The sequence below is a fragment of the Microtus oregoni genome, unplaced genomic scaffold (genome assembly GCF_018167655.1).
Source record: "Microtus oregoni isolate MIOR12 unplaced genomic scaffold, Mior012 000024F_ref0000369, whole genome shotgun sequence".
NCBI classification, from domain to species: domain Eukaryota; kingdom Metazoa; phylum Chordata; class Mammalia; order Rodentia; family Cricetidae; genus Microtus; species Microtus oregoni.
Window position 1 is genome coordinate 3,523,938 of NW_024543083.1, and position 26,185 is coordinate 3,550,122.

The 26,185-nt window shown below is 39.5% G+C and overlaps 1 protein-coding gene across 2 annotated transcripts in view; it reads left to right on the top strand.

Annotated features, from left to right (window-relative positions):
• Nrg1 (neuregulin 1) overlaps window positions 1-26,185 on the top strand; it is a 996,124-nt gene that overhangs the window by 649,294 nt on the left and 320,645 nt on the right. The gene's annotated exons all lie outside the window — the stretch shown is intronic.

The following is a 26,185-nucleotide window of genomic DNA, read 5'->3' on the forward strand; positions in this document are numbered from 1 at the left end:
TACAGTGGCACAGAATGTACATTACCATTTCAAAACAGAGGGTTGGGGACACAGTGAAGAAATATTGAACCAAAGCAAAACCTAAATTCGGCAGGGCAAACTCCAAACTCTGTAACTGTATGCCTGACTTCAACAGCCTTACACGGCTCTGCTTTTCCAGCTTTGCTAACTGCAATATGTTTTCCTCACTTGGGCTGTTTCTATTTCCTGTATGCAGCTTTCCCGGGCAGGTATCTTGTGGCTCAGGCAACTCCGGCATCCTGGGGTTTTAAATGTAATCTAAGCATCACTTTCACAGCTTCATGCAACAGCTTCTTCAGACCTCCATCCAGGGACTTTTCTGCCACTTGCCTGCCCCAGCAGCTTTCTTTAGCTTCAGGGGAAGGCCCCACATCCTTTTTGCTGCTGTATCCTTGAATCCTGAACCATGTGGCTGAAGCTACAGAAGTTCAGCTTCCTACTTGGGATGGGACCTCACTGTCTCCTTGAAATACACTGACATTAACATTTATTTGTCGATGATTTTTTAGCACCAGAAAATCCCTCAGACTCTTTCTTTCCCAAATTGCAAGATTAGCTGGGTGGGTTCTTTAGCGACAGAAAAGTGATTAAGGGGAGAGTTGTTACCAGGGAATGAATGAGCTATTGCTGTGGCAGGCCTGACGGTGCTACTCTTTGGAGGAATGTGGAAGACTGGAACTTTAGACTACGTAAGCAGTTGAATGGCACAAGCAAATGGATTTTTGGGTCATCCTAGTAGGAGCTTGATTGACAGTCGTGCTGACAGTCATGCAGACTATGGATGCTCAGCTCAAGAAATTTCTTATGTAATGTGGAACTGCTTTCCTCCTCGAAAGTCACAGCCCTCCACATTCTTCCTAAGAACAGCGTGGTCAGACCTGTTATAGCAACAGCTCATTCCCTGGTACCAACTTCTGTCTCAAAAACTTTCCTGTTTCAAAACAAACAGCAACAAAATAAACCATAACCAGGACAACTTATGAAGGAAAGAGTTTGTTTGGAGGCCTATTCTTTCAAAGGGTGAGTTTATGATCACAGCAGGGAGTATGGCAGCAGGCAGGTGGGCAGGATGCTGGAGCAATGAGAACTTACATCCTATCCACAAGTAGGAGGTGGAAGAAATGAGAATGGAATAGGCTTTTAAGACTGCAAATCCTGCCTCCAGTGATAAACCTCCAACAAAGCCATCTCCTTATCTTTCCCAACTGAGACCAGAGCCAAGCATCCAAACATATGAACCTGTGGAGGCCACTCTGATCAAAAACATCATAGTCATTATCAGGTCATATAATTAAAACCACCCAATGATCAAATAGGATGCTCTCTGAAGTCCTGTGTGGCGCCAAGGAAGCCTTGAGTGAGCGTGCACAGAGAGGCTGAAGTTGTGAGCGAATGTGTCTTGTTGACCTTGGGTCCATGTGAAGGACCCAATGACCCAGACCTATGGGGATAGCAAAGCCTTCCACATGTGGGTCAAGCTTAGAATCAGCAAAGTCATCCTCTGGGAATGTGAGAGTAAATGCTGACCAGATGTGTAAGTATGAATGTTCATGAATGATTGTCCAGTGTTCACAAAAACTAGCAACTGCCACTTCTTCTCACCAGACGACTGTAGCCTGAGACTGTTGGGCCACAGAGAACTCCTACAGGCCAGCTACCCCTCCAGCCTGAGCTAAATGTGATAAATGCACTGAGGTTTCAGGTTGTAGTATAGCTTGTGCCATTCTATCAGGCTTGACATCTCCCCCTGACCCCAGGTTTTCTGTGTGTGTGTCTGCATGTCTGTCCATTCTTCACTGTGTGTGTGTCTGCGTGTCTGTCCATTCTTCACTGTGTGTGTGTCTGCATGTCTGTCCATTCTTCGCTGTGTGTGTATGTCTGCATGTCTGTCTGTTCTTCACTGTGTGTGTGTCTGCATGTCTGTCCATTCTTCACTGTATGTGTGTCTGCATGTCTGTCCATTCTTCACTGTGTGTCTGTCTGCATGTCTGTCCATTCTTCACTGTGTGTGTGTCTGCATGTCTGTCCATTCTTCACTGTGTGTGTGTCTGCATGTCTGTCTGTTCTTCACTGTATGTGTGTCTGCATGTCTGTCCATTCTTCACTGTGTGTGTATGTCTGCATGTCTGTCTGTTCTTCACTGTGTGTGTGTCTGCATGTCTGTCCATTCTTCACTGTGTGTGTGTCTGCATGTCTGTCCATTCTTCACTGTGTGTGTATGTCTGCATGTCTGTCTGTTCTTCACTGTGTGTGTCTGCATGTCTGTCCATTCTTCACTGTATGTGTGTCTGCATGTCTGTCCATTCTTCACTGTGTGTGTGTCTGCATGTCTGTCCACTCTTCACTGTGTGTGTCTGTCTGCATGTCTGTCTGTTCTTCACTTTCTTGTCATCCCAGGCAGGTTTCCAAGATCAAGGCTCGTAGGATTCAGTGGAGTAAAGAGATTTCTGTTTAAGCTTTTCCTTCCAGGGATTCTATCCCTTAAGGCTGAATACAATATACTAACAAATGTGAGATATTTATCAGAAATTAGGACAGTTCTCTCTGTGAGTTTTAACCCAGTCCCTGCTGTCCCTGTATTTATCAGAAATTAGGACAACTCTTGCTGTGACTTTTAACCCAGTCCCTGCTGTCCCTGTCCTTTTGGCAAATGATGTAGCTCCTCGTGACATATAAAAACAAAACAATCTAGGTTTCAGAATTCCATGTAAATATTTTAAAAAATAAAACAGAAAGGAAATAACGTTTGATAGATTTAGTCTTTGCCCAAACACAGCTGTGTTGTTTATATGTATAAATGTCTACGCAAATTCAGGATGGTTGGGGCAGAAGCAGAGGGCTGTGTAGGGAATGAACAGAAGGGTTTGCAAACCTCCCAGAATGAGAATATAGGCGAAACTGGACTCCCAGTTTCCCCTGCCAGGGTTTTAACGTGGGATAACCTAAGCCATTCATACTTTCACTCTGTGGTGGAGCCACAAGACAGGCTGTGGATCACAGCAGCGTGGATTATCTGCCACTGGGATTGCAGTGGCTCAAATCCTGGTGTCATTTACATTGTTTGCACTGGGAAAGGTCAAGTGTCAGCAGGGGCTACAAGCAAAGGAAAAGCCATCCCCTGGCCGCACAGGAATGATGGAGAGGGGAAGTGAGTGACAGCCGCCTCTGGGCTGGATCATTTTCAGGGGTAGCAGACCACTACATCCTGAGGCTTTTTAGCAGAGAGGAAGCCGAAGGACAAACATCTAAAGGAGAAATTAATCTCTGTGAGTAGGTGACGAGCCGCGATAAGCCCTCGGGGTGCATGTCCGGGTAGTACAGATGTTACTGTGAGAACCGGCACTTGAGGCAAGGAAAGTGGGGAGAGGGGTGGGGGAGGGGAGCGCCTGGAAGGAAAAAGACCCACCAGAAGCATTTTCACTGACCGCGGAGCCTTCTCAAAGTCCACGTATCTGTTGGAAAAACAAAATCGCGTACGCCCACGCGGCAAAGGCAGGGTGACATGATTTTTCGCTCTTGATTCTGGCCGTGCAAACTTGCTTTGATGAAGAGTTTGACGTGTGCTTTGAGAGACACAAGAACACGCAGGTCCATTTAGCCTCAGAATGCACCTGCAGAAGAAACTCAGAAACTTGTATGTTAAGACTCGTGGATCAGAACAATGGTAGAGTGTTTACCTAGTATGCACAAGGCCCAGCAGCTTGTTTTCAGCATCATGTAGAAAAGTAAAGCAAACCATGCATGTACACATTTGAAAATACATTGATAAATTATAAAGTTGCTTTTCCTTAACTGCCTTAGAGAAAAATGAGAGGCCTTCCTAATCTAGTGATAGCCTATTCAATGCTTAGAATTATATTAAAGGTGGAAAAACATGAAAAATTCTCATATAATAAAAATATATAACTAAGTGCCTTACATGACTTCAGCATGCAATTATTATAACTACATGTGGACAGGAATAAACCCCTTGAAGGACAAAAGTAGAGAGATTAGAGACAACATTCTTTTCCCCTTAAAACAATGCTATTACTGTGTGTGTACATTTCTTAAATTAAGTGAAACAAAGGGTAAAAGAAAAGGCTGAAACTTTACCAGATAGATAAACCAGTCTGAATCTCTCATTTTATGAAGTTGAGTTGAATATAAAATTTCCACAAGAGAGGACAAGCTGATTTCAATAGGAACAGTAAGGACTGTTTGCTCCTTAAGTGTTGTTAGAAGCACTGTCACTATCTGGAGGTCAGGAGGAAACACAAGGCAAAGGATGCATTAGTGTTGCGGGACCACGTCTCCCAAATCACCCTGTGTCCTTGAACTCTCCTCCCCAAAGCACAGCTCCCTCCCTATCAGTCATACACACTAGGAGGAGGACATCAGGATGACTCCTTAAGGAAGAGAGTGGAGGGGTGGTTCAGGGGCAGCAGGCTTCTTCTCTGCACCTAACCATACCATACACAGTGATGAGGTCAGGCGAATAAAATGGCAACAATTCACATTTCAGCTCTATAAAAATTATCAAATAAATGACCGACTGCACGGTCCTTTGGACAACAAAGTAAGACAAACCCAAACTACTTATCACATACTTCTGTTTCCCAACATGTCTACCCCAAGGAGGACATTACATCATTTTCCTCTGGCTTGACTGTCCCAATAAGATATGACCAGACTGAACTGAGCCATGTGAGGTGAAGGGGGAGGGAAAAGGGGAGGAGAGAGGAGAATCAGTTGGAACAGCCATGAGTCCCAAAAGAGAGTAGACTAAAGTGACCAGCTAACCAAAATATTGGATCATATAGGGAAGGGCAGCCCAGCTCCTGGGTTGGAGAAATTTAGAATAGGAGGCAGAGTATGCCAGCCATGATTGAAGTATGCCAGCAGGATTGAAGGATGCTAGGTTGACCTGGTGGCCAGGTCCTCTTTGGTATGTTCAATAGGCACATCAGTTATTTCTTCAGGGTTTGAGACTTGGAAAGGGAGGTTTGGAAAGGGAGGATGCCAGTTACAGAGTCAGGAGGCTCCATCAGCAGCCTCGGAGCTTGTAGGAATCCTTTTCTGAATGTCGTCTCTCAGGTGATTCTGTAATCCAAGCTCCTGAGGGAAAACTTCCCCACTTGGCTTAGTGTTTAGTTTCTTCTCACATCTTTGTGCTCTGCCCCGAATTGTTCTTTCTCACTCTGTGTCCAAAAAGAAGTACTTTCTAGTTTCATCATAAGCAAGTTGCTACCACAGGGACAAAGCCAAGGCCACCATGCCAAACAGTGCCCACAACAACCATTCCTTCAGAAAAAGCCTGATGTCTGAGAGGCATATTACAGGACAATGAATTTTATTCTTATCTTTATGATCAAGAAAAAAGTGTTTCTGATTTGAAATACTCATCTAAAGATTTAGCAAGTTATCACAGTGAATTCTTTAATCACATTGGATTGCTGAAATAACTTAGACATACTTCTTCCTGAAGCGATGTTTAAAAGCTTCTACGAGTAGTTACCGTGATAGTCTATAAAGTAAAGTAGAAAACCAAGAAAAAGGGTGGAATGATTTGGACTGAGATTTGCACATAATTCTTGATCCTGGTGGTCATGGCTGCCTCCAGCCTTATTTGTGTTCACAGCGTAAAGAAGAGGGACTACTATTTCTGCTCAGGTCATGGGTAACTGCCTGCTGTCTGTCTGTCTGTCCTGTGTGTTCTCTCTTGTTCTTCTTCAATTATTGGGACTCTCTACTTTGTCTCTTTCTTCTGCCTGGGACTGTCCATGTGCATGCTCCATCACCCTCTGCATAGGACCCTTCGCTCTTCACCTCTAATTGTCCACAGCTTGGTGCCTGACTAATAAGTCAGGATTAATAGAAGTCAGCTTGGTCTAGATCAGGCATGGAAACAGACATCAGGGGTAGTTCTTGTTGCTTATAAGAGATGCTAAAGTGGAAAATGACGAATCAGGAGAGATGTGGGACACATGACCAGTTCTGAGCAGCTGAAATGTGTAGCGCAGATAATAAAAACCCAGAAACAGAAATTGAAGTTGAACCTGAAGATCCAAGAAGCAAAGCAACCAGCCACTGGCTCTTACCTCTACCTCATTTCAAAATGACAATTCTGCCTCCAGCAATCTCAGAATGAGATTGTGTCTGTGAGCTGTCTCCTCCCATTTTATATTCCTCTCTAGGGCTGGGATTAAAAACATGCACTGTCCAGGTTCTATGGCAAACTAATGTGGCTCCATGGATTAAAAGTGTGTGTTACCACTGCCTGGTCTGTAAGGCTGACCAGTGGGGCTGTTTTACTCTCTGATCCCCAGGCAAGCTTTATTTATTAAAATATAAATGAAATATCCCTACAGCCATGGCTCTAGTGGGCGGAAAGGTAGTAATGGCCAAAACAGACAGATGGAGAGAGGCAGAGGGCCTAGGTCCTGAGTCCTGGTCACTATCCTAAGTACCTGGAGCCTGATTGCTTTGTTAGGTCCTTCCTGTAACCCAAGATTTCTTTATATCAATCTGGCTGGCAGATCTGAGTAGGATGCTACCATCTGACAGAGAAAGAGCCCTAACACATCCTTCATTATCAGAAAAGAATTGGAATGCCAATTTCACAAGGAAATCATTTTATTTCCTAAAAATAATGTAGAAAGCATCTTCTCCTCTGGGCCTTAATAGCACATATCGAATGATGTCATAGGCAGTGCCCTCACCATGCAATTACAGGAAATGCAGAAATGATTTTCATGTGGTGGTTTCTAGTATAAACCTTGAGTCAAAGCCAAGGGCATAACATTAAGGCATAATTGAGTTGAAACAATTCTTCAAGGTTTTGCCCATATCATATTGAGTGTCCAACATTCTAGTAGTCTAATTTCACTCAGGGGAGCTTCAAGGAGTGGAGAGACAATTTATTATCCCTGGGTCCTTTCCTGCGCATTTGTCCAAACTTCTGCTAAAGGCTGGTTAAAAAATATTTAGATACTTTAATTTCTAAAATGACATTTCTAGATAAATGAGTAAGAAATGTATCTTAAATTTTTTGGGGGGGACAGTGTAAAATTAAAGGAAAATAAATATGTATTATTATTTGAAATAAAGCACTGACTTCTACTTAGAAGTGATCCACATGGTTTTTGAAGACACCTCTAAACATTGATTTTTTAGTTGGCAGTCACCTTTAGATTTATAGGAGCAATTAAGTAGACCATCAGTTAGATACTCAGAGTTGTAGAATAAAGTGTTCTTAACCTGGAGTAGTTGTTCAATGAGAATATGCACTTATTTACTCCCATGGAGAAGAGCCATCGAAGACTTGGCCTCCGAATATGCTCTCAGAAGAGAATTGGTTTCAGATGATCATTGGTCTATGTTCATTTATTATCGCAAATGTTGGTTCTAAAAGGACAGATATGTGCATCTTGCTCACTGGGGCATCTTCAGTGCTGAAACAGGGTAACAGATCATTTATGTTGCCATTTAAAATAATTTTTGTATTTTAGTCAAACATTAACTGTATCTAGATGAATGGCAATAAACACTTGAGAGTCAAACTGGTCTTACAATCATATTTGTTTTTCTACATATGTTCAAATTTTTAATTAAACATCATCAGTTGTTAAATAAATTCATACATAGTAAAAATAGCCAGAAATATTATGAATTTGGCCTTTTAAATTACAACCTATTCAAACTGCAAAAATATGAACATTTTTTCGAACATTACTGAATTCAGAATTAAGGTGTAGGACAATAATCTAAAAGTCAAAGTAAATTCAGAGGAAATATCTGAACGAATTTAAGAAATCATAAATCTAAAAGTGGAAAAGCTTCTAGAAGGCTTAAACTGTTGCCCAGTGTTTTCATTTTCACATTATGAGGGATGTAAATTGAATGATAATGGTAATAATAATAATAAATTAACTCCAAAATCTTGTACTTCAGAGGATTCAGTTAGGAGCTTTACAAGAATTATCTCTCCACTGTGGTCTTACAACGTGATCTTATTTTCATTTCTACTTTCATAGGTTAAAAATGAAATTTAAAAAAGATTAATACATTGTCACAATGACAAAGTTAGTAGTCAAGAAGTTCCAGCCCTGAGTGGAAATATTAGTAGAAAATAAAAAAAAAGCAATGTGCTGGGAAATAAACAATTATGATAATTAACAACTATATAATTGTTATTTTATACATGTGAATGTTATAAATCTGTGTAAAGATAAAATACCACTGTACTTTTTGGACAACATCTTTTAAGTGATGGCATTTGATGCTTGTCTTAAAACAAAAGTGTTAAAGGAAATGGGAGACTTTAGGGCCGTGGTTCTCAACCTGTGGGTTGCCACTTCTTTGGGGTCAAATAACCCTTTCATAGGTATCACCTGTGATTCACAATAGTAGCAAAATTAAGTTGTAAAGTGGCAATGAAAATAATGTGGTATGGGTACCACAACCTGAGGAACTGGATTAAAGGGTCGCAGCATCAGGAAGGTTGAGAACCAGTGTTCTTGTCATTCTAAGCCTGTTGTAGGAGCTGTGGGCTGCATTCTGCCACCCAGCTCCCACCACCGGCTAGCTTTACCTGAAATAACAACACACAAACTGTATTCTTTTAAGTACTGCTTGGCCCATTATATCTAGCCTTTTCTCGACTAACTCTCACACCTGGACTAGCCCATTTCTAATAATGTGTGTAACACCCCAAGGTGCGCTTACCGGGAAGATTCTAGCCTACATCCATCCTGGGTCGGAGGTTCATAGCGTCTGCCCAGGAGAGGGGAGCATGGCCTCTGAGCTCACTTCTTCTTCCTCCCAGCACTCTGTTCTGTTTACTCCTCCCACCTATATTTTAACCTATGAGGGCCAAGCAGTTTCTTTATTTTTTAACCAATGACCTTCCTCCATCACAAGCCGGCTCCATCTCTGATGCTCTCCAAGACTCCCAGAGCCCCTGATCTTAAACAGATGTCCTATATGCTGGTGGTAAATGAACTTGAAGATTTTTTAAAAACTTTTTATAAAAAATTATATATAATAAATTTTGGTCATATTTCTTCCCTACCCTACTCCCCTCAGCTCCTTCCTCCCCACTTCCTTGCCCACCCAACTTCATGTTTTTTCTCTCTTTCTCAAAGGGGGGGAAGAAAAGAAAAGCAACAACAACAAAAAAAGAATGAACACAGATAGATTTTCAGGCAGTATGGCTATAGTAACACACTCACAATAACCACCTACATTTTCTTTATCAATCCTTCAAGGACTAGGCTTTGATGTGACCTTGACCTGGAGCCCCTACCTGTAAACAATGGGCTTCTTTGATCAGGGCCTGTAGCTCAGTGGTAGAGTTTACCTGGATTGTGCAAATTTAAGAATTGATCCCCAGTAGTAAAAACAAAGGAGCCAATGGACCCTACCTCAGAACTATGAGGAGGAGGAGGAAGGCTGAGGCCAGGCACTGCAGCTGATTCAACCCACAAATGCTCTTTTGACTCTGTCTCATACACCGTAAATAAGCAGAGGACACTCTGCCCTCATGAAGCTCACATGGAGAGAATCAAAGTGTTGATGTGTTTAATTGAAAAAATAAAAACTTGAGGTAAGAAAATAAACAATCTCCTTCATGTCCAAAAGCCACATGTTGAAACATGATTAAAATCATGTGGAGCTCAAACATATAAAAATCCCTGTTCTATCAGAATGAGAGGACACTCACAAGCCAAGTTTCTCCTCCTTGGAGTCCCTGGGGAGAGCTACGTCTACCTAGCTGTATAGCTGGCAGAGGTAAGCTGCCCCCAGACATTGTCATGTGCCCTTCTTCCGTCAGTGGTATCACCTGTGAGACACCTGGAGAGAAAGAAAAATTTCTTATGTTTGCCTCTGAGCCCATATAAGAAGACTAGAATAGAAAAAATTTAGATTGCTGTATCAGAAAGAAATGGATGTGACTATTAGTGCTCTTATTGTTGCTGGGTTTGTTTGTTTGCGTGCTTGTTTTTAAGGAAGAAAAGTTGTTTTTTCAAAGATTATAGCCAGTGCTTTACGACAAAAATTATCTGACTATAAGGAGATGTGCATTTGTCTCAGATGAACCTTTATCGTTTTTGCACTGTGATGTGGTTTGCTTTGCTCTGTTTGTTGGTGAGTGGTAAGGTGTACGAGTGAGAATTTTTTTAAACACATAGTTGCTTTACCTTTTCTATTACTGATAACTACTTCTGCGTGATGAAGGAATAGTTATAATAATGACGTTCACAAAATGATCCTCTGATTTAATGTAATATGTAGTAAAATATCAGTCTTGCATGTCCATGTCCCTTTCCTTTCTTATTTCAGCCACCCCCTTTGATATAGTACATGATTTAATCAAACCATATTTTTTAGGGATACCTGGACACTTATCCAATATTTGTAATAAGCCTTATTCTATAAGTCTAGTTCACACCTAGTTTCTCCTCTTCCTTAATGGATGGACAATATCCCCACACATGACTTACAACTTTTAAGCTGTGCTATCTGATGAAGTAGTAAACTCGGGAGCAGAATGTTAGAGGTGAAGGCCTCCTAGCCCCTCTGAATTGCTCACCTGATTCAACCCAAATTCAATTCCAAAGCCTTAGGAACTTTTTCAACATATACATTCTTACGCCCCAGTCTCAGATTTAGCAAGATGAAGGGATCTTAGGGATCATGTTTTAAAGAAATTGTTTGAGGTATTTCTGATATACCAGTGAGCTCAAAAGCTACTGTGTTCATGTAAATTTGTCATGTTGCAAACAATGAAGTAGAAATTGTGTGATCTGTCCAAAAGGAGGAAAAGCAAAATGCAAGACTGAAAATGCCTTTTGACACCAATTTTTGTAGCAGGGCCATTGTTAAGTAGTAGAATGAGGGGCTATCATTGATGCAATGCTAGGTTACCCCGCAGAGTTTAAATTTCACCTCTCATCCTCCTGGCTTTGAAAGTCTTTTCTTTTTGCCACTGCTCTAGAAAATTATCCTTCAATACTGGTTGACATGGTTCACTTTCTATTGCTGCAATAAAGACCATACCAAGAGCACATGGGAAGGAGGAGGTTTATGTGGCTGGCATGTCACATATTGCATGATCACAGTCCACCATTGAAGGAAGCTGAGACAGAAACTCAAGGCAAGAGCTTGAAGCAGAAGCTAACAGAGAAGACTACTTCTTATTCACTGGTTCTTTACATTTCCTCCTCTTGCCTATACAACTCGGGGGAGAGAACAAACCAAATCATTAGTGCTTGCTGTCAAGAAGCTAGGAAACAAAGCATGTTTGAAAAGAAAATGGTCCTTCATCATCTAGGCTGGAAGAAACTGAAGGGGGATCCCATGGAAACTCAATGGACGCTAGGAATAAATTTTAAGATGCATAGAGCTTGAATTTGAATAAATAAGTAGTTACTAGAGTTGGAAAGACAATTGACACCGCATGCAGAGAGATAAGGAATTTCTTGTTCTGACAATATGATAACTGGCACATAATTTTATTGACTGCATTTATTGATGAGACTTCTATGATGTGATCGGCAGGTGCTTTGACGTATAGAATGTGAGAAAGAGATAATGGCAAAGATTGACTTGAGACTATTTTCATTCAAAAAAAAAATGGAAGATTGGGCTTCTAAAGTATGATTAAGCCATGCCCACCTGAAAGGGTAAACACAGTAACTCTTTTGCCTTAGCCCACACTTGTACGGTCTCAAATGGACAGCTTCTCGAGAGTCTGTGATGGCAATGGAATGCATTCAGAGCCAAGTCTATACAGCCAAGTTCCATTCCCAGGAAGTCTTTTGGCAAGCACCTCCTGGATTAAGTGATATTTACATACTCAATCTCTTTGAAGAGTGTCCTTTCAGGTTTCTTACCCTAAAGAATTCATGTCTCAGCTTACACCCTGTTCCTCTAACGATTATATTACTTTCTTTTTTTTTATCCCAATCGGACATTACAAAAGGAACAAAAGAAAAAGAGAAAGCTGGGTGCTATGATTGACTATTGAAAAGTTCCCAACAACAACATAAAGTCTTAGGAGCTCTGAGTCTCAACATGTTTCCTCCTAGGTCTTGTGTAAACTGAGATAAACGTTAGAGGAAGACTGGGTTGAGCAAGAGCTGCTGAAGTAGCAGCTCTTAGCATTGGTGACATCCAGTGTTCTGTGAATCTAAATTGAGCCTGGATTAGGAGGGCACCTATCTCCCTGAGCTCCTTGCAATTTAGTCACTTGGGGGAAAATAGACTTCCCAATGAGGATTTTGAAGCCCTATAGGGCTGGGACTCCAGGTACAGCTTGTCAGTGAGAATTAAGAAAATCCTGATGAGAAATCTTGCTAGCCTTACTCAACCCTGCTCGTACCATTGTTCCTCCTGATGTCATTGCCATAGCAGCTTCAGCTGTACAAAAGATAGGAGTTCTGTCCCTTAAGCTGCAGAAGTGTTAGGGTTGAGACCATTAACTATAAAAGTAGATCAAGTATATTCCCAAAGTTCTCTGTGATCAAAACTAAGTAGGTCTCTAGACAAATACGTGAGCTAATCATTCTCTTAGTGAATGTGTACAGCCAGGGCCAAGAGAGGATGGCTCATTGATTATTAAGCAGAATTCCTAGTGTTGTTTAACCCTAGAATAAGGTCCATTCCCATCACGGAGAACCAGGCCAGGCACTCTCGTGGTTTTTTAATAAATGCTTTCTGAATTAATTACTGCACCAAAAGGCATCTTTGAAGCGGCCACGATGACATTAAAAGGGTGTGTAGTCATAGAATGCAGTTGGCTCCTGCACTTCTGGTTCCAGGTGGGAACGTCTAGAAAGAACTCATCAGAAGAAGGGTACAGATGTTTGGGGGATTTCGCTTTATCCATTTGGAGGCTGATTTGAAGTGAGTCTCTCCCAACCCACAACCCTCATTTCTCAGAAGACCGTTTCAATGTTATGTGTTTTTCTCTTGATCCTTCTATTTTCAGCCTTCTGCTTTTGCTCATAATGAACTTCAGGTGATAAATTAGTAAAGATAAAAAATCAATAAAAGGATGAAGTTTTCATTTTGGAAAGCATAAGTGATATTTGCATTAAGGAATAAAAGAAACACTGCAGATAGAATTTCCTCTCATCGTAGATACGCTCATCCGGCTTCTGGGAAAGAGTAGTAATTATGGGCCTCCCATAGTACAAGGGCAACCTCATGCCACACTCCCTACACCTCACATTAGAAAACAGCCACGTGTCAAGGAACCCTCCTGAACAGACAGTGTGCATTTAGCAAACTGAAGACATAAAAGGCTTTATTTATGAGTCATTATTGAAATTCAAAAGCCCTTTCTGGGGCTGGGAGTGGCAGAGTGTGCCCTTAAACAAGCCCAAATGTTCACTCCTCAGCACGAATGAATAAAAACAACTACCACCAGCAACAAAAACCTCATGGGACACAGACACACACACACACACATACACACACACACACACACAACACATGAAGGGGAGAGAGAGAAAATTACCTCTCTCATAGCAGTTAAATCATCTGACTTATTCAAGTTGTCCTCTGACCTCTGCATGTATGCGATGCCGTGTTCTGGAATGCATGCAAAGTTGTATAGGTACACACACACACACACACACACACACACACAATATGGATAGATAATTTTTATTTTTTTAAATATTTATTTATTTATTATGGACACACTATTCTGTTTGCATACATGTCTGTAGGCCAGAAGAGGACACCAGACCTCATTACAGATGGTTGTGAGCCACCATGTGGTTGCTGGGAATCGAACTCGGGTCCTTTGGAAGAGCATGCAATGCTCTTAACCACTGAGCCATGTGAGCACATCATCATAGGCCTTATTGTTCCTCCCACTATGTGTGGAAGAGTCACGAGTCTCAAGGAAAGACACAAGGAACCATAGTTCAATGTCATTTCAAATGAACTCTGAAACCACAGACACACTAACCACAAAAATGGGCTCAGCAGGTTGTGTTCGTATGTATCTGTGAATTCATATGCATACATATATATGTATGTAACAATAATAAATGTAGAGAGGCTATCAACTTGAGAGTGGGTGGGGAACATAACAAGAGTTTGAAGGATGATAGTTGGGAGGGGCTGGAGGAAAGAAAAGGGGCAATGGACTTCTATTTCAATAAAAACATATTTAAAAATATTCTAAGGGACAATCCTATGTCTTTTTGCTTTGCTTTGCCTATAGTCCTTTGCACAGGTCTGAGAACCTGAGTTCCATCTCCTTGGAGTTCCAGAAACTGGCATTGGAGAACTGATATCCAAGAGTTGTCGGACCTGCACACAGGCACTGTGACTCCCGCTTGCCTGCACGTCCCTCCATACGCACTAAGTCAACATTTTCTAAAATGGTTCAAAATGCTTTAGACTTTTAACTCTCCTGCACATATGCAATCACATTCATTTAATCTGTTTGACAAAGCTCTAAAATAAACTGATAAGGTCAAATAAATAGTGCATGTGTAGATTCATATTTCTGTCTGTCTATGAGCACACTGTGTCAGTGTTCGTGTTCATGTGTGAGTGCAGGCACATGCATGTGTGGATGCTTGTGAACAATAACGGATGTCAATCTTTGTCCTTCACCTTTTTTTTTTTTTAGCACAATTGCTTATTCTCACCATTGCACACTCGAGTTTAGCTGACTTGGTGAAATGCCAGGGATTCTCTGGCTTCTGACTCCCACCTCACCATGAGAGCTTGGGAAGTGCAGACAGACCTGTGCCACTATGACCGGCTCTAGGTAGGTTCTTAGGAGCTGAACTCAGTCCTTCAGTCTTTTGTGGTAGTACCTTAGCTACAAGGCATCCTGCCAGCCCTATCTGCATATTTTAATCGCATAATGCCTACGATGTGACTGAAGAAGGGAGAGATCAGCTAACTTGTTGCTATTTTAGAAATAATGTCCTGCAGCCCCAAGGATAATTCAGCTGGGACAGAAACGTGAGAAAGTGTGACTATTAAGACACAGATTTACCCAATTCGGGGAAAACAGCTGCAGGATGGCAGAAAAGAGTGCTTGGGCACTTTCTGCCAGGAACCGCTGTGATAAAGCATGATGCTAATCATAACGTAGAGATGGTTCTTTTGAAAATGTAAAATAATGAAAGCCTTGGGGCGGGGCTAGTGATCTCCTCTCCGTGATGGCAGCCTGCACCGCAGGGCTTGAACAAGGGGACCAGACATGACTGAATGACAACTTCAAGAGTCGTAAATCTGTCTCGTGGCAGCAGCTTGAAATGGAAATCATATTCTTCTTCTAAGTACTTTTAATTTAACAAAGCCCTTTATTGAGATGTTTACAAGCAAATGTGATATATCAACAATTCTTCCATTCTTCAAAAGCAGTAGCTTTGACAGCAGAAAATAAGCCAAATACATCAAGACAGTACTTTTGAACCTTCTATTCACCTGGACATATCTAAAACGTCTTACTCTTTTGTCTTGTTTTAAGTACAGGATTTTTTGTTAACGTTGATTTATTGTATTTATTATAATATGTCTAGCTAAGTCATCATCAATATGTCCAAGAAACATAGTAGCTTTTAATGAATTCAGGCCTTAAGTTCTATTCTGCACGAAAAAAAAAATCTCTGTATCTGTTCCAGTTATTTCTTTCCTTTTGAGTATTATCCAGTAGAAGGAGTTCTTAGGATCTGCTACCTGTGTAGATTTAACAATGTGCTCTTCCGTGTTAGTGTTTCATGGATGTTTAGTTACTCTGGTCTTGACCTCCTCGTGTTTTCGGTGACTTAAGAATGGTGAAATGGGTCTTAAGTCAAAATCTTTTAATTAAAGCAAACAAAAGATCAGTTTTTACGGGAAGCCGGTCAGTCAGAAAGTTCTTGTGGTTAAGGAGGGGGGGATGCTGTGTGGAGAGATGGAAAGAGGGCTCTGGGGTCAGGAGATTAGGCAGCGCTTAGTTGCCCCTATTCTGCTCACCCCACAAGGCTCTCCTGGATTTCTCTTCTTTCACTTGGACCACTTCATTAGTAATTGATTTTCTGAGTGTAGTTCAGAAACTTCCAGAAATAGTAAGTTTCCCAGACCACACACTTATGAATTCAGGAGCCATCTTACTAAAAAAGAAAAAGAAAAGAAAAGAAAGAAAGAGAGAGGGAGGGAGGGAGGGAGGGAGGAAAGAAGAAAAAAAAGAGAAAAAATTCTTCTATACTTCTTGGCACATTTAGCTTTTTGTTTTTGCTTCATTTCAAGAAAGTCAAAAAATGTGTGTTTCATCTTTCAACGGGCCTTAAAACATCATTTTGGTCTTACAGAGAGGAAGGTTGTATTCTGTCTAATGCTGCAATTTCTTGTCCTAGTGAAGAAAGCGGTTGTTTTTCCGAGTCTTCCCTAAAGTTGGTGTCAGTATCTCATAACTTTGGTCTACACTGTCAAGTGTATTACCATCCTTATTTTCTTTGTCTAAACATTTTTCTCTTTCTCTTATTTAGTCCTTCCTAATATACACTTTCCTGAAGCCTTGCATAAACATTTCATGCCTCTAGATCCACACACTCTTTTGGTTTCTAGCGTCCTTTTAAAACATATTCATAACCGTTCAATTGCTAGCAGTTTTGATTGACTCTTGCTCTCTGTTATTTCTAGCCTTATAACAGGATACATTCATTGAGCTATGACATGCCCCACACTGCCACACTAAGCAACTGGCTATAAACCAACCAGGCCATAGCTGTTTCCCAAGCGTCCTTGATATTAAGCATCTTTTTGTGTGTTATTTGCAGAGGTAGAGTGTTTTGACGAAGGTATTTATTATGCATATTTATTATTAGAGACTATAAAAGAATGTGTTTTTATGTATCTTGGACAGTTATTTTGCATATATACAAGGTACAAAGATTTTCTCCAAGTCTGTGATTTGCCTTCTCATGCACCTGACATTACCTTTTGCAGAGAAGATGTTAAATCTGCTGAAATAAAATCCATCAAGACTCACTTTGCATTATGCTTTTGGTAGTGTAGATGAGGAAATTTTGCCTAACCAAGAAAACAAGGATTTTTTTCCTTGAGAAATACTATTATTATTTTAATTTTCTATTTATAAGTTTGCTTTTAGCTAATTTTTGTATGTGATAAGATATGAATCAAATTTCAGGTTTTATCACATGGATATCCTATTACAATATTATAGTTGAAAGAGATAATATTTTCCTCCACTAAATTTCTGCCTTCTTTGTGTGAAAAGATCAATTTACTGTGCATCACTCTCCTTCTGCTATGTTTGCTCTGTTCCGCTGATTGACTTATTTGTTTATTCTAATGCCACATACTAGAGTTACATTAACATTGTGATAAATCTTCAAGTCAGGCATGCTGAATCATTCCTCTTCTCTCTCTCTCTCTCTCTCTCTCTCTCTTTAAAAGTCATTTCGGCTATTCAAGGAGCTATGTATTCTGGGGTTGTGAATTTCTATAAAAGAAGCCTGCTGAGATTTTTATTGGGATTCTGTTGAGTCTAATGACAATTTAAAACTTCACAACTTAAATATTGCATCTTATTTCTCAGTATGCTTTGGTCCTTAAATCCTTTTTTTTAAGATAGTGTTAGAGATCTTGTGCATATTGTGTCAGAATTTATCACAAGTATTGTACTTTTTTGATGTTTTCATTAAAGTTTTTATTACCTTAAATTTCAAATTGTTCATTTCTAGTACAGAAAATACAATAAATGTTTACAATACTAATGCCTTAAATTTACTAAATATATTCATTAGTTTTCTGTAGATTACTAAAGATGGCATGAAATTTTCTATATAGATGATTTTAACATAAGTAACAAAATGATTACAGGAAACACATGCCACATTTTGCTGAAATTTACTCAACTTCTACCATGATTTTTGCCACTTTGTAAACTTATTTAAATTTATTTATTTAATTATCAGCTTTTTATTAATTCGTTGTGGGTTTTACATCGTGCATTCTGATCCCACTCATCTCCCTGTCCCCTTGGCTCTGACCTCTACCCTTCTGACCTCCCACACAAAACAAAACAAATGTAAAAGTATAACTTAAAAACAAAAAGAAGAAGAAGGAGGAGGGGGAGGAGGAGGAGGAGGAGGAGGAGGAAAAGGAGGAGGAGGAGGAAAGAAAGAAGAAAAAGGAAATCTCTGCGTGGAAGCGGTAGTGTGGCTCAGTGAGTCACACAGTACACCCCTTAGTCCATACATCTTTATGTGCAGTGTCTTTGCCATGGATCTTTCAGGTGGCTCGAGGCTTCTGACTTCTGCTACCCTACTGGACCTTCATTGGGACTTCTCCTGGATATTCCATTGTTGTCCTGTGTCCTGGGGCTCCTGTGGCTATGGGTCTGTAGGTTCGGGTTTCTGCCACTTGTTAATATGGGAAAAGTTACTTTCATGTCCACGTATATGCTCCTCATTTCTAACTGCAGTCTCACCAGGTTCACATTTATAATAATGTCGGGGACCAGCCTCAACAAAAATACACTTGCCAGGGTAGGGGTGTGGGGGTCAGAAATATAAGTAAAGAGGACAAAGATGTGAAAACAATAAAAAAACATAGAATAGTACTGGGAGGGAGGTCCAGGGAATACTGAAATCGCCGGCATTTAATTTCCAATTGTTTAAAATACCCTAACTCCAAGAAATAGAAGTAAAATTTAAAAACTGCATTAACATGATACAAGGAAATGAATAGACCAGTTGTAGGTCCCAGGCTACATTCATAGTTAAACATTCTGTTTCTAGAACAAAATAAATCATGCTCACACCCTAGACCAAAACATTCCATAGGAAAACCCTTCCCCTGGTAGAATCCAATGTTATCTCCTTAAGGAAACTGGAATCTTAGTTGGATCCTTAGACTTTTGTTTGAGGTAGAAACATATCTACTTCTCTATTCCTGAAATACAAGGTCTGGTTATTAGCCACACCTGTTGACAATAACCTTGAGAGAGCAGAGCTCTCTGGTTCAAGTCTAGGTGGGGCCTTTGTTTGAAGTAGAAACACAGTAACCTTGAAGGAATACAGGTGAGTTCCAACGCTCTGACCTTTAGTTAAGGTGGAAATAGGCTCACATTTTGAGGTCTCTACATAATAATATTGATGCTTCAACTAAATTCCTTTGCTAATGATGTTTCTTTTCTTTTTCTTTTTCTTTTTTTTGGTTTTTTGGCAGGGTTTCTGTGTGGTTTTGGAGCCTGTCCTGGAACTAGCTCTTGTAGACCAGGCTGGTCTCGAACTCACAGAGATCCTCCTGCCTCTGCCTCCCAAGTGCTGGGATTAAAGGCGTGCGCCACCACCGCCCGGCTTCTTTGGCACTTCTTGGCATATGACTACATCACTTGAATTTCTGATTCTGTGGCCCCTTTTATAAAACTAATGGATTGTGAATTCATCTCTCCAAATTAAGTGTGATCTCATCTTTAACACATCAAAATATAGTCTGTTTATAAATAAGACCACATTTGCAGGTACCAGAGTTTAGGGTCTCAAAATCTCTCAGGGTATGCAATTCAACGCAAAACAATGGATTATTTGGCTTTTGGTTGTTACGCTGTATGACTGTCCTATGTAATTATGTAATTTGAAAACCTGTCATATTACTATATGGATGTCATTTGCTGTTATTGTTGGTGTATATTTGAAGCAATCAATTTCAAAGAAAATCTTTTCATTTTCAAGAAATCTGGTGCAGTTTGTCACGTGTTTTTTCTAGTATCACAGCAGTTTGTAATAATCTTTAAAGACAATCCTGCATAATCTCATGTCATAAAGATTTATTTCTGTTTTCTTGTTTAGTGGATTTTTTAGCTTGTCTTACCTTAAATTCTATGATCAATTTTGTTCATCTTTTTTAAACACTGAAGTACAAAAGCTGCCTAAAAGTACATTATGCTGTTACGTAAAGGTCAGACTTTACTGTTTCAGCCTTGACACTATGAAAAATTAGTTGATCAGTGTATAAGCATACAATGCCCTTTAGATTTATTGTAGCCTTTTCTAACCATTTCCAACAATGTTTTCATTCCATGTCTTATGGTTCTTCTGTCAAATTTATTCCAAAGTATTTTATAATTCCTCATGCCATTAGAAATGGAATTGGTTTCTTAATTCCAGTTTTGGGTTATTAATTGACAGTAAAGAGCAATATAGTTCATTCTTGTATATTCATCTTACATCCTACAATCTAGCTGAGCTCAATTATCAGTTCTAATAGTTTCTTTGTGAAGATCTTAGAATTTTCTATAAAAATACCATATTATCTATGAATAGAAAGTACTTCTTCCATTTTAATCAAAATAGCTTTATATCTTGTATAATTGCCTGGCTCAATCATAAAATGACTGTTAAGTAGAACTGTCAAGAACAGCTTTTCTTATTTCTGACTTTTGTGGATAACTTTCATTTTTTTCCACTGCTATGATATGGGCTATGAAAGTGCCCTTTATCTGATTGTGAAAGTTGTCTTCCCCTCCTAATTTGTTGAGTGCTGCAAATATAAAAGTGTATTGGATGTTATCAAATGCTTTAGGGATACTTTAAAAGGATTGTGTTGTTTGAGTTCTTGACCTCAAACATGTTATTACATTATGTTGTTCAGAGTGATTTTTTATATGTTAAATTAATCTCACATTCTCAGAAATGATTTGCATTTGATCATACTGTATACATTTTTGTATTTTAAGCAGCTTTGCCTTGTTAGTATTTGGATATTTTCTGCTTTGGAGTGTTTTGGGGGGAATGGACAAAAATCTTCTAGTTCATAAACTATTTTGATCTGTTGGTGATTCTGGCCTAACAGATCTACGGTCTCTAGTCTTTGTTTTTGTTGGTTTGCCCTCGAAGTCATTTATCTAACACATTTGGAGGACGACTGTGTAGTCACAGGCTTGATGTTCTCTCTAGAGCAGGACTCCATCTTGTGCATAATGGGTAGACCAAGCACTTTCTGAACCACCTAGTACTGGTTCCTTTCTACATTCATTTCTTTCCTCAATGTGTGTCTCATCTTGTATTTTACTATAAACAGGAGGGGGAAAGTTGGCCTTATCTTCTGCACTTTGAAGATATCATCAGATAAATACTCAGCTAAATAAAAGTTCTAATTAAGGCACAATATGCCACATTTTATGCCACTTTGTGAAAAGGATCACATTTCATCCAGTTTCAATAATATTTCTTATTTCTTCCTGGGGCCCTAACAGGAAACCCATTAATGTTCATAATTCTTCTCATTCTCTTTTTTTATATATAAAATATAGAAATATATTCAAAATATCTAGATTTTTTCTATAATATACCTCAAAAAATCTTTTTTAAACTTTTTAATTTTTAAATTTTTATATGTATGTATTTTTTCTGCACATACGTGTGTGCATCGTGTGTTTGCCTGGTGCCCACAGTGTTCAGAAGAGAGTGTCAGAGCCCCTGAAACTGGAGTTACAGTTGGTTCTGAGCCTTGTAGTTTCTAGGAACCAAACTGGACTCGTCTGAAAGACCAGGAGTCCCTTTCACCCCTGAGCCATCTCTTCAGTTCCCTACATCAAAATCCTTGAAAATTGCACCGTTATTCAGTTCTAAAGTCACTTTTACTTTTAGTTTTCAAGTTTTTAAACTCTTATTTAATTCTTCGGTCAGCACTTCTTGAAAGAGTGGGCTAATGGAAGCGTTCTCTACTGTTCTACAATTTATATTTGGTTTTTAAAATTTTTGAGGATTTTGTATGTGAGACCTATATTTGTTATTTTTGTTTCCCACTCCCTCTCAAGTTCATTTCCTCATGACATATATATATATAATGTATGTTGTCTGTTATATAATGTATATCACATATATTATATGTGTATTGTGATATATTTCTATCTGCATACATATTGTGTGTATATACATATATGTATTTATATGTGCATATGCATAGCACAATAATAGTTATACATTTGTATGTATATGACCTACCAAGTCATTTGATATTGTTGTGTTGCTCTTACGTATGTGTGTTTAGAGCTGACCACTTGGAATAGAATAGTTTATTGGATGGCTCACCCCTGGAGAAATCTGATCCTCTGTCCATTATCAACTGTTGATTGCTGGTAGCTCTTCATCTAGATGTGGGAATCTTGTGAATTTTTCCCTATCTGTGCTAGCATGCTGTCTCATATGATCATCGTATATTCCATATTTTTGAGATTTAATGAGTTCTGCTTATCCACAAATGTAAGGATAAGTGTATAGAATACAGTAAGGAAACTCACTGATTTTGGAAAATGGCAATAGTAGATTTTCCTCTAACGAGTTTTTCTTAGCTAAAAAAAAAAAAAAGTAAGTGGGTTACTGGAGTAGAATTAATCATCACTTAATGTAGGCTTGACTCCCTCCTGGCTCTACCTTCTTAGGACCTTTTTGGCTAAGGGTTCCATTGTTTTCCATACTTTCAACACCTGTCAGTACAGGTCTAGTTAGCATGTTAGTTTCATTTTCACCCAAATATTTATGTATATGTATTTGCATATGTATCATATGATATGCATGATACATATGTATATGTACATGTGTATGTATGAAGAAGCATCAATCACACAGCTTTCCAGCCATGCTGAGATGCTTGTCCATGCTATTCTACCTCTCAGTACAGTTACTGCTTTTGTCTGAAGTCTGGTTATGAAGTTTAAATAATAAATCCTTCGATTTCGCAGGTGTTCTGTCTTTATATTGTGATGAAATTGCAAAATGTGAGGGAGTTTTAGAGACATATTAGAGTAGAAATCATCTTTTCTACATCTTCAGTCTTTCTTATTTTCTAAATCTTGGTCTAATAATGATGTTTTATTAACCACTTAAAATGAAAAGAAGGTGGCTATATTTATGGAGCGTTGCTCCTCTTGAGATTGCTTTTATTACTGCATAACAGGTGTTATAGAGTAGCAACCATTGTCGGTTTTCATATTATCTCCAGAAATGTCAAATTCTCCATCTCATCTGCATTGTAAGCACTAGGTGAGGGAGGATAATGCCTTTCAGTCTTTCAATACCATTATCCTCCCTTACCTAGTGCTTACAATGCAGATGAGATGGAGAATTTGAAAGCCTGTTGCACTGCTTGCCCATCACCTCCCTGCACCTCTTCACTCTGCAGGCATCTCCGTGGTAACAGAGCCCTCAAATTAGAAATTAGATGGACCACACCCAACCAAAGGGAGACTTTTTTGTTAATATACCTAAGTTTGTAGACTATTGTTTTGTTAATAAGGAAGCCTTGAAGCAATGGTTCTTATCCTTCCTAGTCCTACAATCTTTAATACAGTTCCTCATGTTGTGGTGACTTCCCCCAGCCATAAAATTATATTGTTGCTACTTCATAACTGTAATTTTGCTACTGTTATGAACGTAGTGCAAATATCTGATATGCAGGATATGTGATATGTGAACTGTGTGAAAGGTCATTCAATTACAAAACTGTAGGCATTAGATAGCATCCTTCTGCCCCCATCTCTGCCCCTAGCCACGTGCCTTTCATTTAGATCTATGCACCTTACCTTTTACTTAACAAATATGCCTTGGCATGGTTATGGGAGGTTTTTTTGTGTCAGCAGAGGTACTAGAAACCTAGTCATCTCTGTGTCTGAGGAGAAAGAGTTAAAAGGGGGCTTGCTAGATTGTTCTGTACGTGATGCTGTCTCAGGGGTCTCAGAAAACTCCGTGGGCACTGAAGTTGCTTGGCAGCCACAGTCAAGAGGTCAAAGCTCAGTGAAAAGGGCAGGTGGGGTCTTAATGCAAATCAAAGAGATAACCTTGGGTAAACCATTAACTGTGTAGCACACTTCCTCAGTGGCCTGTGTCCTTAGGCAATACATTTTCTGAAGATGCAAGTTGTATTATTATACTTCTGTTGCAACAACAAAATGTAAGGGAAAGTGGTTCATTAAGTTTTGGATACTGAAAGCTCAAGACTAGGTAGATTCAACAATTTGGCACATCTGTGAGGCCACATAGCAAATGGCATTATGGCAGCAGGATGTGTACAAGGGCTATTTCAGACCAGTCGAGAAGACCGAGTAAGAAGGAGCCAGACTTGCTCTTGTTTGAGGTGCTTTTTGTTGTTTTAGTTTGGTTTTGTCTTATTGTTGAGACAGGGTCTCACTGTACAGCCCTATCTAGTTTTGAATTCCTCACCTAGAATAGGCTGACCTTGATCTCATAGAGATCTGCCTACATCTGCCTACTGAGTGCTGAGATTGAAGATATGAGGCACCATACCCAACCAGTTTAACTCTTTTTATTTTTTTTACAATCTACTCTCTTACAAGTTGTAACCAACTCTGTATGGCCACCATTAATGCCTTTCCCCCAGGCTTGTCCTCTGGAAGGTACCATTTTTATGCCACCACACTAAGATCCAAAAGTCCAGTTTATGATCTTCTAGGGAATGAACCACATCCCAAAACGTTGCATGAGCTATGACCACCTCACTCAACATTTCATCCTCCTGCCTCAGTTATTACTTGACATAAGTTAGGGAAATTAATGAATGAGGGCCCTGAAACTGTTTGGTCTCCAGATGTTCATCAGCATCTATGTTTCATGTCCATTCCTTCCTTGTTCTAATCTAAAAGGTTAGTTTTCCTATTTAATTCCTCTACCACCTACTCTGTGTGATACAGTTATCTTCTCCTGCAGTTCATTGACTTAGTGTCCAGTCTCTTTCCCTCTTAGGTTATCTGGAAGATGAGCAGAGATACTCTGTTTTCACTTCAGGGTTTTGTTTTCTGTTAACTATGAAAAGGAACAGTTAGACAAACGGTCACAGTTACAAAAGAATCTGAACCCACCAGCTAGCCACATTGAGGCTATTCCTGTTTCCTCTCCTCTACCCTGGCTCACATTGCATGGTCTTTAGAGAAGGAAGCCATTTGAAACCTTAGTCCCCCTGTCCCATGGGGACCTCCCCACTCCCAGTGCTACATTTTACTTCTCGCTCTTCTTCATATTCAAATCCTTGTAGAGTCAGCTGCCTTGGGGGTTCCTATGTTATATTCTCACAAACCTATCTGAAACAACCCATGAAGCCCAGTATTAAATCAGTAACTGTTTCAAGCAGCCACTCCTACTGCCCTTTCCCAGCTAAAGTCCCTGCATTGCAGAGCGGAGGATGTGTGTCCGTTATATAAGTAGATGAGTAATTCAGCTGCTTTGATGGATAGGAGACACATGTCCTTTTTGGGAGTATTTAAACCCAGATGCTCAGTTCTGTCTCATTTTTCCCCTCTTTTATTGGCTGCACAGCTGATTACTTCTCCAATGCTCACACTTAGACAATTACATAGTGACAAAGGCTTGTTTGGAATTCCAGATCTCCTCTTTAATTATTTTCTATGATAACCAGGCAATCTTTATGAAGCTATTACTGTTCAATTTTCAAATTTCACTTTGCAGTCATGGGGACTACACAATAATGTATGTATTCCCCTTCTGATTGTGTTTGATACATACAAGTTCCTGCTTAATGGCATTTAGGCTAAACTGTCTCATGACCTCACTTCATTACTAGGCTTTTTAGAACATGCTTCCATGTGAGAATCTAGTCTCTAAGTGAAAAAAGGTTATTCTCGCAGGTCTTTTCTAAGAAAAATCTGGAAGTTAATAGATGTGACAGTTTTATACTAAACCACAGGATTTGGAGAAGTCAACTCAGGATTTGAAACCCTGTCCCACAACTTACTGGTTCTGTGTTTTTTTCTTGGTTAAGAACATAAACATGTTTGAACTTCAATACATAAAAATGACTCTTGCATAAGGTTTATACAAGGATTAAATGGGATTATGTACCTGGTGCTCTTAAGAGCAAAGACTTGGAATTTAGAATATGTGGGTTTGAACTGTGTAACGTGGGACAAAGACTAAATATAAGCATCTCCTGAATGTATCATCTCTAAAATGGGAATGATTATCTTACTCAGAAGTTATAGTAGGATGTAAAACCTTGTGATGCTACATATTTATTATGGTATGGTATGAGCAAACACCATGTAAGCCCTAATGCATGTCCTGGGTTCCATGTGTCAGTTTTTACTCTTATCTAGTGAAAGTATTTACACTATTTATAGTTGCAAATATAGCCCAATGCTTTTATATACAAGGTAAATAAATAC